Raw genomic sequence first — 10,843 nt, 5'->3', positions numbered from 1 at the left:
TTAGAGATTCTTCACTTGAACCAATGTAACCAAAATGAAATACTGAATCCTGCCATTAAATTTAGTCAGGCTATGGGTGTCTGGGTGGCTCAGTTAAGCATGGGACTCTTGATTTTGGCTCAGGTCATGATCTCAGGGTTGTGAGATGGAGTCCAGCCTCAGTCTCTGGGAGGGGCTGGAGCCTGCTTAAGATTCTCTCTCTCCCTGTGCCCCTCCCCTACCCACCCTCCACCGTGTGCTCCCATGGGTGCTCTCTCTCTCTCTCTCAAAAAAAAAAAAAATGTCAGGCTAGGTTTTTAGTTTAGTTTTATTTTCTTTGTACCTAGATTACCACTGCCAAATTTTCTAATTTTGAAAAAGCTCATTGTCTTTAATATTTGTACTAAATTTTAATAGTTACTAAACATATATTCAATATTTAATATTGTATTGATAATGCATTTATTTGTTAAAATTAGATATTAGGGTGAAAAAGATGCAAAATATAGTAGTGTATTCATGACCTAGCTTAAGAAAAAATACATTTTAAATCATATTGTACAGCCTGTGTACTGCACTGGATTCAGTTCCATTCTCTGCCTTCTTGGAGCAGACCATTCTGTGTTTGCTATTGTATTATTCTTCTTTATGATTTTGCCATATATATATATATCTCCTTAACAACAGAATATTGCATTTTCCAAGCTTTTGAAATTTAGATAGAGTGTATATGCACTCTGAGACTTTCTTTTTAGTTAATAGTATGTTTCTGAGATTTATCAATATCCTCTCATAAAGCATAACTCATTCCATATGGTATCCTATATATGACTCTATTGCAATCTGTTTCCTGTGCTGCTGTTGATGGATGTTTCGGTTATTACTTTCTTTGTATTTTTTTTTTCCTGGCACATATGTAGAAGTCATTCTCTGGAATAAATGTAACTATAGAATTACTGCATTATGAAGTATTTAATTTTTAAAATTACTAACTGATGCAAGAATGTTTCCAAAATGGATTTAGGAAATTCACCAGTTTCTATAGTGGACGTTTACTGTTTCTCCACATCGTCACCAACACTTATTAAACTTTTAAAATGTTTGCCAAGTTGGTATGTTTCTAATGGGGTTCACTTTGTGGTTCCTTGATAACTAATGTTGAGTAGTTTCAGGCTTATAGGACATACAGGTTTCTTTTTGGGGAATATCCCTTTCAAAATAGCTGCCTATTTCCAAATTAGGAAGCTGTGTTTTTTCTTCATTGGTTTAGGAGGGATTTTATCCTTTATTATCTGTATGTATTGAAATGTCCTCTATTCTGTACAGCCAAATATACTTAATTTCAATATAGTGAATCTTATCACAAATGTTTTTCACTGTGACCTGCTGCTTTGTCATAAATCAGAAATTTCATTACATGAGTCTATTATTTTATTTACTTCTTTTAAAGATTTTATTTATTTATTCATAAGAGACATAGGCAGAGGGAGAAGCAGGCTCCCTGTGGGGGGCCTGATGTGGGACTCCATCCCAGGACCCCGGGATCATGCCCTGAGCCAAAGGTAAATGCTCAAACACTGAGCCACCCAGGTGTCCCTACATGAGTCTATTTTTTTTTTGTTTTTTTGTTTTTTTGTTTTTTTTTTGTTTTGTTTACTTGAATGACATTAAACTTCCTATTTTATTTTTTTTATTTTTTTTGTATTTATTTTTTATTGGTGTTCAATTTACTAACATACAGAATAACCGCCAGATTTCAGGTTGTACTACAAAGCTGTGGTAATCAAGACTGTGGTACTGGCACAAAAACAGACACATAAATCAGTGGAACAGAATAGAGAACCCAGAAGTGGACCCTCAACTTTATGGTCAACTAATATTCGATAAAGGAGGAAAGACTATCCATTGGAAGAAAGACAGTCTCTTCAATAAATGGTGCTGGGAAAATTGGACATCCACATGCAGAAGAATGAAACTAGACCACTCTCTTTCACCATACACAAAGATAAACTCAAAATGGTTGAAAGATCTAAATGTGAGACAAGATTCCATCAAAATCCTAGAGAAGAACACAGGCAACACCCTTTTTGAACTCGGCCACAGTAACTTCTTGCAAGATACATGAGTCTATTTTTGATGCATTCATCAAATCATATGCCCTACACCCATAAGATATTTCCTTATTTACTGTAGCTTTATGACAATGATTGATATCTGGTAAACTATATTTTGTGCTATATCTTTTTCATTGTCTTTTTAAATGTCTTGATTATTCCAGGCCATTGTTCTGCCATATATATTAAGAATCAGCTTTTAAGATTTCTCATAAACCTGTGTTATTTTCATTAAGTTTTTAGAACCTATTGATGAATGTTGAGAGAACTGATATTTTTATGATATTAGATCCTATGACTAGGATATGGCATAGTTCTTCATTTACTTAGGTCATTTCAGTTAATTTTAGCAAAATATAATCAAATTATTTTTGAATGATAATTTTATTCATTTTATTCTTCTATCTCTTCTTTTTTATATAAATTTATTTTTTATTGGTGTTCAATTTGCCAACATATAGAATAACACCCAGTGTTCATCCCATCAAGTGCCCCCCTCAGTGCCCATCACCAAGTCACCCCCACCCCCTGCCCACGTCCCCTTCCACCACCCCAGGTTCGTTTCCCAGAGTTAAGAGTCTCTCATGTTCTGTCTCCCTTTCTGAATATAAAAAATAGCGAAAGGGAATAAAGGGGAAAGGAGAAAAAATGAGTGGGAAATATCTTCTATCTCTTCTTGACCTTTGCTAGCTCAATATGCTAGCTAGAACCTCAAGGAAAAGTGTTGAAATGGTATTATGCATCCTTCATTTCAGAATCAGGGAAAAGTAACTAAATATTTTATTAAAAGTTAGGGGTAGCCCCGGTGGCTCAGCAGTTTAGCACCACCTTCAGCCCAGGGCATGACCCTGGAGACCCAGGATCAAGTTCCACATCGGGCTCCCTGCATGGAGCCTGCTTCTCCCTCTGACTCTCTCTTTCTCTCTCTCTCTCTCGTCTCTCTCTCTCTCTCTCTTTCTAATAAATAAAAAAAAATATTTTTAAACAAGTTAGAACTACTATGGACCTTCATTGATATATTACCAGAATAAAAAAATTCTTTCTATTCCTAGTTTGTTGAGATTTATTTTAGTCATGTATGAATATGAATATTGACTTTTTTCAAACATATATTCTGCATCTATTGAAATGATCTTGTGGTCTATTTTTGTTGTAGTTAACCAAATTACATTGATCCAGAAGTTATTGATTTTTGCTGATAATTTGTGTTATACTTTCTTCTTTGATCTATTTATTTATATTTACACAAATGTGTTTTTATTTCTTTGACTGAATTTGTCTTCTTATTTGCCTACCATCTTATTTGTGTTTCTCCTACCCTCTGGCTTTCCATATATATTTCCTCTTTTCTTGCTCTTTTCTTTTTGTACTGAATTTTTTTTGCACATGCTTTTTTCTTCATGTCATCTTAAAGTTGAACAGTATAATCCCATTTAAAAATATTTACTATAGAAATTTTTAAGTGACTATCTTTGTTCTCAATTTTTGAAGTGAATCAGTATCTATCTTCTCATTCTAAGTAACACAAAGGTTTTAACAAGTTAAATCTCATCACCTTCCTCCTGTGTATTAATGTATTTGTTTTAATTTGAAAACTTTTGAAACTCAAAAGAAATTATTAATTTTTTTACAATCATCATTTATGCTTCATATTTATCATTTTATTCGCATATTCCTTCCTGGGATCTAAGTCTTCCCAAGGAGATGAATTTTCTTCTGCTTTTTTTTCTTCTGCTTTTAATCATCTTTCTACCATATCTATCTATGAAAGTCAGTATAGTAAGCACAGTTTTTATTTGTTTTAAACAATGATTTTTGTCAGTTTGTCAAAATTTTATGCAAAAATATTGTGGTTAGAAAAACAAGATCCTGCATTATGCTTTTATTGTCTTTATGCCCTTAAGGGAGGAAGAAAACAACTCCAAGATGCAAGGAAAATAAATGTTTTGGCAAAAAGTAAATTAGAAATGATATAAAGACCATTCTCTTTTCACCTCACTCCAATCTCTAGAAGTGTGAGAAAGGTGGGCATTACAATATGTTTACTTATAAGTAAGCTTCCTTCAGAGCCCAAAAGGCAAGGTGGTGATTCAACAAAGTTTTTTCTCCTATTTTTGATATAGAAAAGTTAGAAGTAATCAGGATTGTGAGTGTCTGCTGAATGCAAAAAAGATGCACACTACTAGAATGATGTGTTAAACTTCATCTAGGGGACTAAACAGCTGAATCTCATTGGATCAACAAATTGGGAAGAGTATCAGGAAAATTATGCTGTTTGGCCTGCCAGTATTTAACTCAGAAAGTACCATCTATTTATTCCCACTTTAACATTGTAAAGATAGGGAATATTGGTGAAAAATTTAAATCTATGTTGAAATAATGGAGCCAAATTTGCTGAGAAATTAATGGATTTGAGTAAGAAACTAATTTTGAATTAAAACTCTTGCCATCAGTAAAGTTAAGGCTTAGATTCAGAAATTATTGTTTTAGAAAAAAACTGTATTTCTAAACAGTTGAATTATATTAATTGTTATAACTATAAAATCAAACCTCATAAACCTTCATCTATTTTGTTCATTTGTCACTTTAGTTTTCTGCATTAATATCACCACATGAGGACAGAAGTTAACTGAAATTTAGAGTTCTAGGTGTCATTAAGCTGAAAAAATTTACACTTTCATATGACATTGCAACAAGAAGTGTGTGTCCTAAGGAGCACAGAGATAGATCTATTCAGCTTAAATTTGTTCTACGCAAAGTAAGAATTACTTGCTAGAGAAGAAACTTCCACAGATGTTTGTTGTTTAGTAAAAATCAATTCTTTTTTAAAGAGGAAGATTATTGAGGGTCCTGGGTGGCTCAGTTGGTTAAGCGTCTGTCTTTAGCTCAAGTGATGATCCTGGGGTCCTTGGATCTAGCCCACTTGGAGTTCCCTGCTCAGCAGGGAACCTACTCTCACTCTCCTGCTTTCCCAGCTTGTGTTCTCTCTCTGTCAAATAAAGTCTTTTAAAAAAGGAAAATTATTTAAAAAGCAGAAAAAATAATAAAAAAAACCTGCACCTTGTTTTTCCAAAAGCATATACCATAAATTATTTATCATGAACCATGCAGTGATATTGAGGGTGGTAACACTATCAAATGTCTCAAAACATTTCTAAAAGTCAGAGTTAGGTATGACTAAATCTTATGCTGTGAAAGATGAGATGGTATAAACATCTGTCTGGCGGTTTTTTTCCAGCTGGTTTTAAAGAGAAGTTCTACTTAAATATTTTGTAATTCCTTTAAGAAATAAATAAGTAGTAATGGGTTTCACCAAATAGGAAAAGAGAATGATACCACTGTATCTCTATAAATATTTTTTTTTATGTTCTAAAGACAATAAAATGATATACTCTGGGCATTTATATTGAAATATCCATGTGATGTATCAAAGCACTGATGGTTAAATTGGATTCAGAACTATTTTTTTAAACTATGATTTTTTTTTTAGAGTAGTTTAAGTCACAGCAAAATTGAGCTGAAAGTACCACTCTCCAACCTACCCCAGGGACCCCAAACATATAAAGCTTCCCTTACTGACACCCAGCACTAAGGTGGTACATTTGTTATAATCAAGGAACTATGTTGACACATTATATCTAACATCAACAGTTTGATTAGGGTTCACTCTTGGTGTATATTCTGTGGGTTTCTGGAAAGGTATGGTGAGCATATATCTACCATTGTAATATTATACTGAATAGTTTTACTCTTCTAAAAGTTCTGTATATTCCATCTCTATTTCCGGTTAACCTGTAGCAACCACTGATCTTTTTATTATACCCATACTTTGGCCATTTCCAAAATGCTATATTTGGAATCAAACAGTATGTAGTTGTTGTTTTGTTTGTTTTGTTTTGTTTTGTTTTGTTTCATATTGGCTTCTTTCATTTAAGCTTTCTCCATGTCTTTGCATGACTTGATAGTTTCCACCTTTTGGGTGCTACATTATATTTCATTGTCTAGATATACCAAACTTTATCCAGTTACCTACTGAAGGATATGTTGGTTGCTTCTATTTTTGAAAATTATGAATAAAGTTTCTGTAAGCACTCATGTTCAGGTTTTTGGGTGGACATATATTTCAATTCTCTTGGGTAAAATCAGGGAGTATAATTGCTAGACCATGTGAGAAGCAGGTATTTAGTTGTGTAAAAACTGCCAAACTGTCTTATAAAGTGACTGTGCCAGTTTGCATACCTACCAGAAGTCCAGCAATGAATGAGACTTCCTGTTGCTTCAAATCCTTGCCAACATTTGGTATCATCAGTTGCACATTTTCACTATTCTGAATGTTGTGCAGTGATACTTGTTATTTTAACTTGGAATTGCCTAATGAGATAAAATGCTGAGCACCTTTTTTATATGCTTATTTGCCATTTGTATATCCTCTTTGGTGAGATGTCTTTTTTTACCCATTTTTTAAGTCAAGTTCATTTTATTATTGAGTTTTAAGAGCTCTTTGTGTATTTTATAATGATATTTTATTAGATATATCTTCTGCAGGTATTTTCTCCCAGTTCTGTGACTTATCTTTTCATTCTCTTGACATTGTCTTTTGCAGAACAGTTTAATTTTATTGAAGTCCAGCTTGCATTTATGTATGTATGTATGTATGTATGTATGTATGTATGTATGTATTTATGTGGGTGGAGCTTTTACATTGTGTCTAAAAGGGCATCATCACATCCATGGTGATTTAAGTTTTCTCCCATGTTATATTGTAGGAGTTTTATAGTCATGTATTTTACATTTAAGCCTATGATTCATTTTGAGTTAATTTTTGGGAGGTATAAGATCTGTGTCAAGATTCATTTTTTACATGTGGGTGGCCAGTTATTCCAACACCATTTGTGGAAGAGTCTATCCTTACTACATTGCATTGCCTTTGCCCCTTTGTCAAAGATCAGTTGTCTATATTTCTAGGGGTCTTTTTCTAGGTGCTTTATTTTATTTCATTGATTTGTTCTTTTGCCAATATCATGCTATCTTAAATATTGTAACTGCATAGTAATTCTCGAAACAATGTCAGTCCTCTGAATTTATTCTTCTCTTTCACTATTGAGTTGGCTAAACTGGGTCTTTTGCCTCTCCATTTCAACTTTAGAATTAAGGATTCAGCTACTCAGGAACTGGGAGGATAATTACAGATAACTCCAAGAATCTATTGGATCCACACTGAAGCAAAGTTTGATCAAAACACCTTGTAATTAGCTGGTCTTCCTCCATAGCATATTGTAAAATTGTAGATGCTTTATCACCATTAAATAGCTTAGGCTCAGGAATGAAATTTCTGGTTCATACCTACACTGTATTACTTATTAGACATATAATTTTCAATGGTTAAACTCTGTGCCATAATGTTACTGAGGAAAACAGTATCTATATTTTTTAAAGATTGTATTTATTTATTCATGAGAGACACAGAGAGAGAGGCAGAGACACAGACAGAGGGAGAAACAGGCTCCTTGCGGGGAGCCTGATGTGGAATTCGAACCCAGGACCCCAGGATCATGACCTTAGCCAAAGGCAGAGGCTTAACCACTGAGACACTCAGGTGCCCAGAAAAACAGTATCTATATGATAAGAGTATAGTAAGGATAAGATGAATTATAAAGTATAGCATTTATAATAGTTTCTGGGTCTGTTAGCACTTGCTAGTACTTGTCTCAGGGTGCCTACTGTTTGTATTGTGGTAAGTTCCTATTGTTCTTGTCATATTTTTTGTATTGTGGTAAGTCAGGAATGTATGCCTATCCCTCTGTATTTGTGTTTTCTGGTCAACTAGTGAAGATGCCTTCTACTCACTTTTTCTATTGAACCCCAAAAATCCATTCCTAAATTGCAAGTAAAATATATTTAAATATATAAATTAATTCAGGCTACATGTGTTACCCCTTCAGGGAGCCTTTCTTTAACTTCTATAAGTCAACTAACCTTCTACCACTACTGTCAATGAATACCCACCCCCCATCACACATATACCATGTATACTTTTTGGCCATCATAATCACCTGTTATAAAGCCTTTTCAGTTTGTTGTTTGTTCAATGAATTCGTATTTCTATCCCTATTTAGAAAGTAAACTCCATGAAACTAGTAACTCCGACTTCTTTGTGCATACATCGAGTTTAATATGAAGCCTGACACATGGTATACAACATACTAATATTCATTAAATAAAATAGTATAGATAAGAACAACTCCCTGTTGGCTGCCAATAATTTTATTCTAAGAAATTTATAGAAGAGTATCAATTGTTTTTGTTTTTCAGCTGAATAGTCATGACCTAGGATCCCCATTTAGCTCTACCTAATCCAACATGGACAGATTTTAACTTTCAGTTATTGCCCCGGTGAGGAATAAGAAATACTTTAAGGAACAAATAGAAATGAGTCCGACAATATAACAATTTTTTTTCTCAAGTTTATATTCCTACCTTCTATGATCTTCATTGAGGATACAGGGATACAGTTTACAATTAATCACTTTAGAAGTTTTAGTTTTTAAAAAAAAAAAAAAAAAAAGAAGTTTTAGTTTTCTCTTAAAACTTGTGTGTATATCCAGATCTCTAAATTCAGATTTTTCCTAAGGATAGCCTATCACCTATGTTTTCACAGTGCTCTACAGATTATCCTGCTTTATATTCTGCTGGTAAATAGGGCAGCATTGGGTCCAAATAATAGTCGGCCTTTAGAACAAGATGTAAAACCACAGCTTGCTATTTATGTTAATCCACTGAATATGAAATATCTGTTGAGACTTCCCAAAGCAATCAATTCAGAATGATCTATACTTCCCAATGGAAGTATCAAATCAGACTGAATTAGATGAGTTAGAAGTGCTGTGCAAAAGCCATTATTTATCTCCAAAGGAGTGAAGCAAGGCAACAAATAGTGCATGCCTTATCCCATCTATCACACACACTAGTTTGAAGAGGTTGTAAGAAAACTGTGGATTAATAATAGATTTCTCTCTCAGAATTTTGGGATACTTTTTAATTTATCAAATTAAAAAATTATCCAGAAAGAGTAATTATCTTTGAACCTGGAAACAGGTATTAAAGAACTTGTGTCTTTTTATACCACTGTTTTTTATTGACTTTATACCACTGAAGAATATCAAAATTTGTTTCCAAAATGATGTTTGAGGATTTATACTAAGAATAGCATTATTCTGATAAACCATAAGAAAAAAATCTTGATTGTGTGCTGCCAAGAACCACTGTAAGCATTGGCATTGGTAAATCCATAGACTCGTGGATCTTATATATGATCCATTTAGTAAAGCTAACTAGTATGATCTTAGTGTGATGTATGGTGACCCAGTTGTTCCATATGGAGACATGGTTGAAAGGAATGGTTCAAGATCTAGGGCATTAAGGGACATATTTAAATGAATTCATTATTTGATCACTAATTATTTAGTGCCTATATTCCAGGAATTACCTGAGGATATATCAGGGAACAACACAAGAAGGCAAAACCAAAAATATCTCTTCTCAGCTGGAGGAAGACAGACTAAACCAGATCAATAAGTAAATCATATAGTAAGTTACAAAGTGATAAGGTGCTTTAAAAAACACAAAAAAAGTAAGTGTAATACAGAATGTGCTGGAGAGAATAGTTACAATACTATGGTGGTCAAATAGAGTCTCAATGAGAGCCTTACATTTGAGAACACATTTGAAGAATTTGAGAAAGTGAGCCAGGCTGAATGCATAAGAAAAATCTCAGAAAAAGGAAGTAAGTCTTTGAACTGTTCAGAGATAGCAAGGAGGCTGAGTAGAATTAGCAAAGGCTAAGGACAAGAAGGTAAAATTAGAGAATTCAGAAAGGACTAAATTTTATAGGACCTTGTATGACAAGTGCTGCCATGGGGGGGGGGGGGGCGGTGCTGAGGTTGAAAATAAAGTGACATGATACAAGTAAACCTTAACAGTGTCACTGTGGCTTTTATGATGAGAACAGAGTAAGACTGCAAGATTAGAGGGGCGTCCGGGTGCCTTAGTTGGTCAAGTGTCTGCCTTCTGTTCAGCTCATGATCCCAGGGTCCTGAGACTGAGCCCTGCAGTGGGCTCCCCACTCAGCTCTCCTTCTCTCTCTACCGTGCCCCCCAGCTTGTGCTCACTCTCTCTCTCTCCCCCGTCTCTTCAAATAAATAAAAAATATATATAAAATCTTTTAAAAAATGGATTATAAGAGTAGAAGAAGGAAAAGTGAATAGGAGGCCCTTATAATCAATTGGCTAAAAGAAAATGATGTCTTGAATTAGGGGATAGGGATGGAAAGCTGATGGTGACAGATTTGAGATTTAATTGGAAGGATTTCCTGAATGACTGAATAAATTTAAATATATAAATATATAGAATAAAAGGTCTTTAATATTGAGGACATTAATTGAGATTGAGAAATGGTGTTAAGAACAGGTTTGGATGAAAAGAATCAAGTTTGGACCATGTTATTTTGAGATGCCTTTTAGCTAATCAATTTGATTTTACAAAGATGAAAGGGGACATTTTGCTAGAGTTCTGCTGGACAAGGTATGGAGAATGGGAGAACAAGATACCAAGTAATAAATTTGGGAGGATGTGTTAGATGATATAACAGAGATTTATACTAAGTACTAAGGAAACACAAAAAGAATGTTTTTCTTCCTGGATTGTTTGAAATATTTTAGGTAGCACATAATCTGATCATGAAAAAATATTTC

The sequence above is a fragment of the Canis aureus genome, chromosome 17 (genome assembly GCF_053574225.1).
Source record: "Canis aureus isolate CA01 chromosome 17, VMU_Caureus_v.1.0, whole genome shotgun sequence".
In the NCBI taxonomy this organism is placed as follows: Eukaryota; Metazoa; Chordata; class Mammalia; order Carnivora; family Canidae; genus Canis; species Canis aureus.
Note: the sequence above shows the minus strand (reverse complement) of the source record.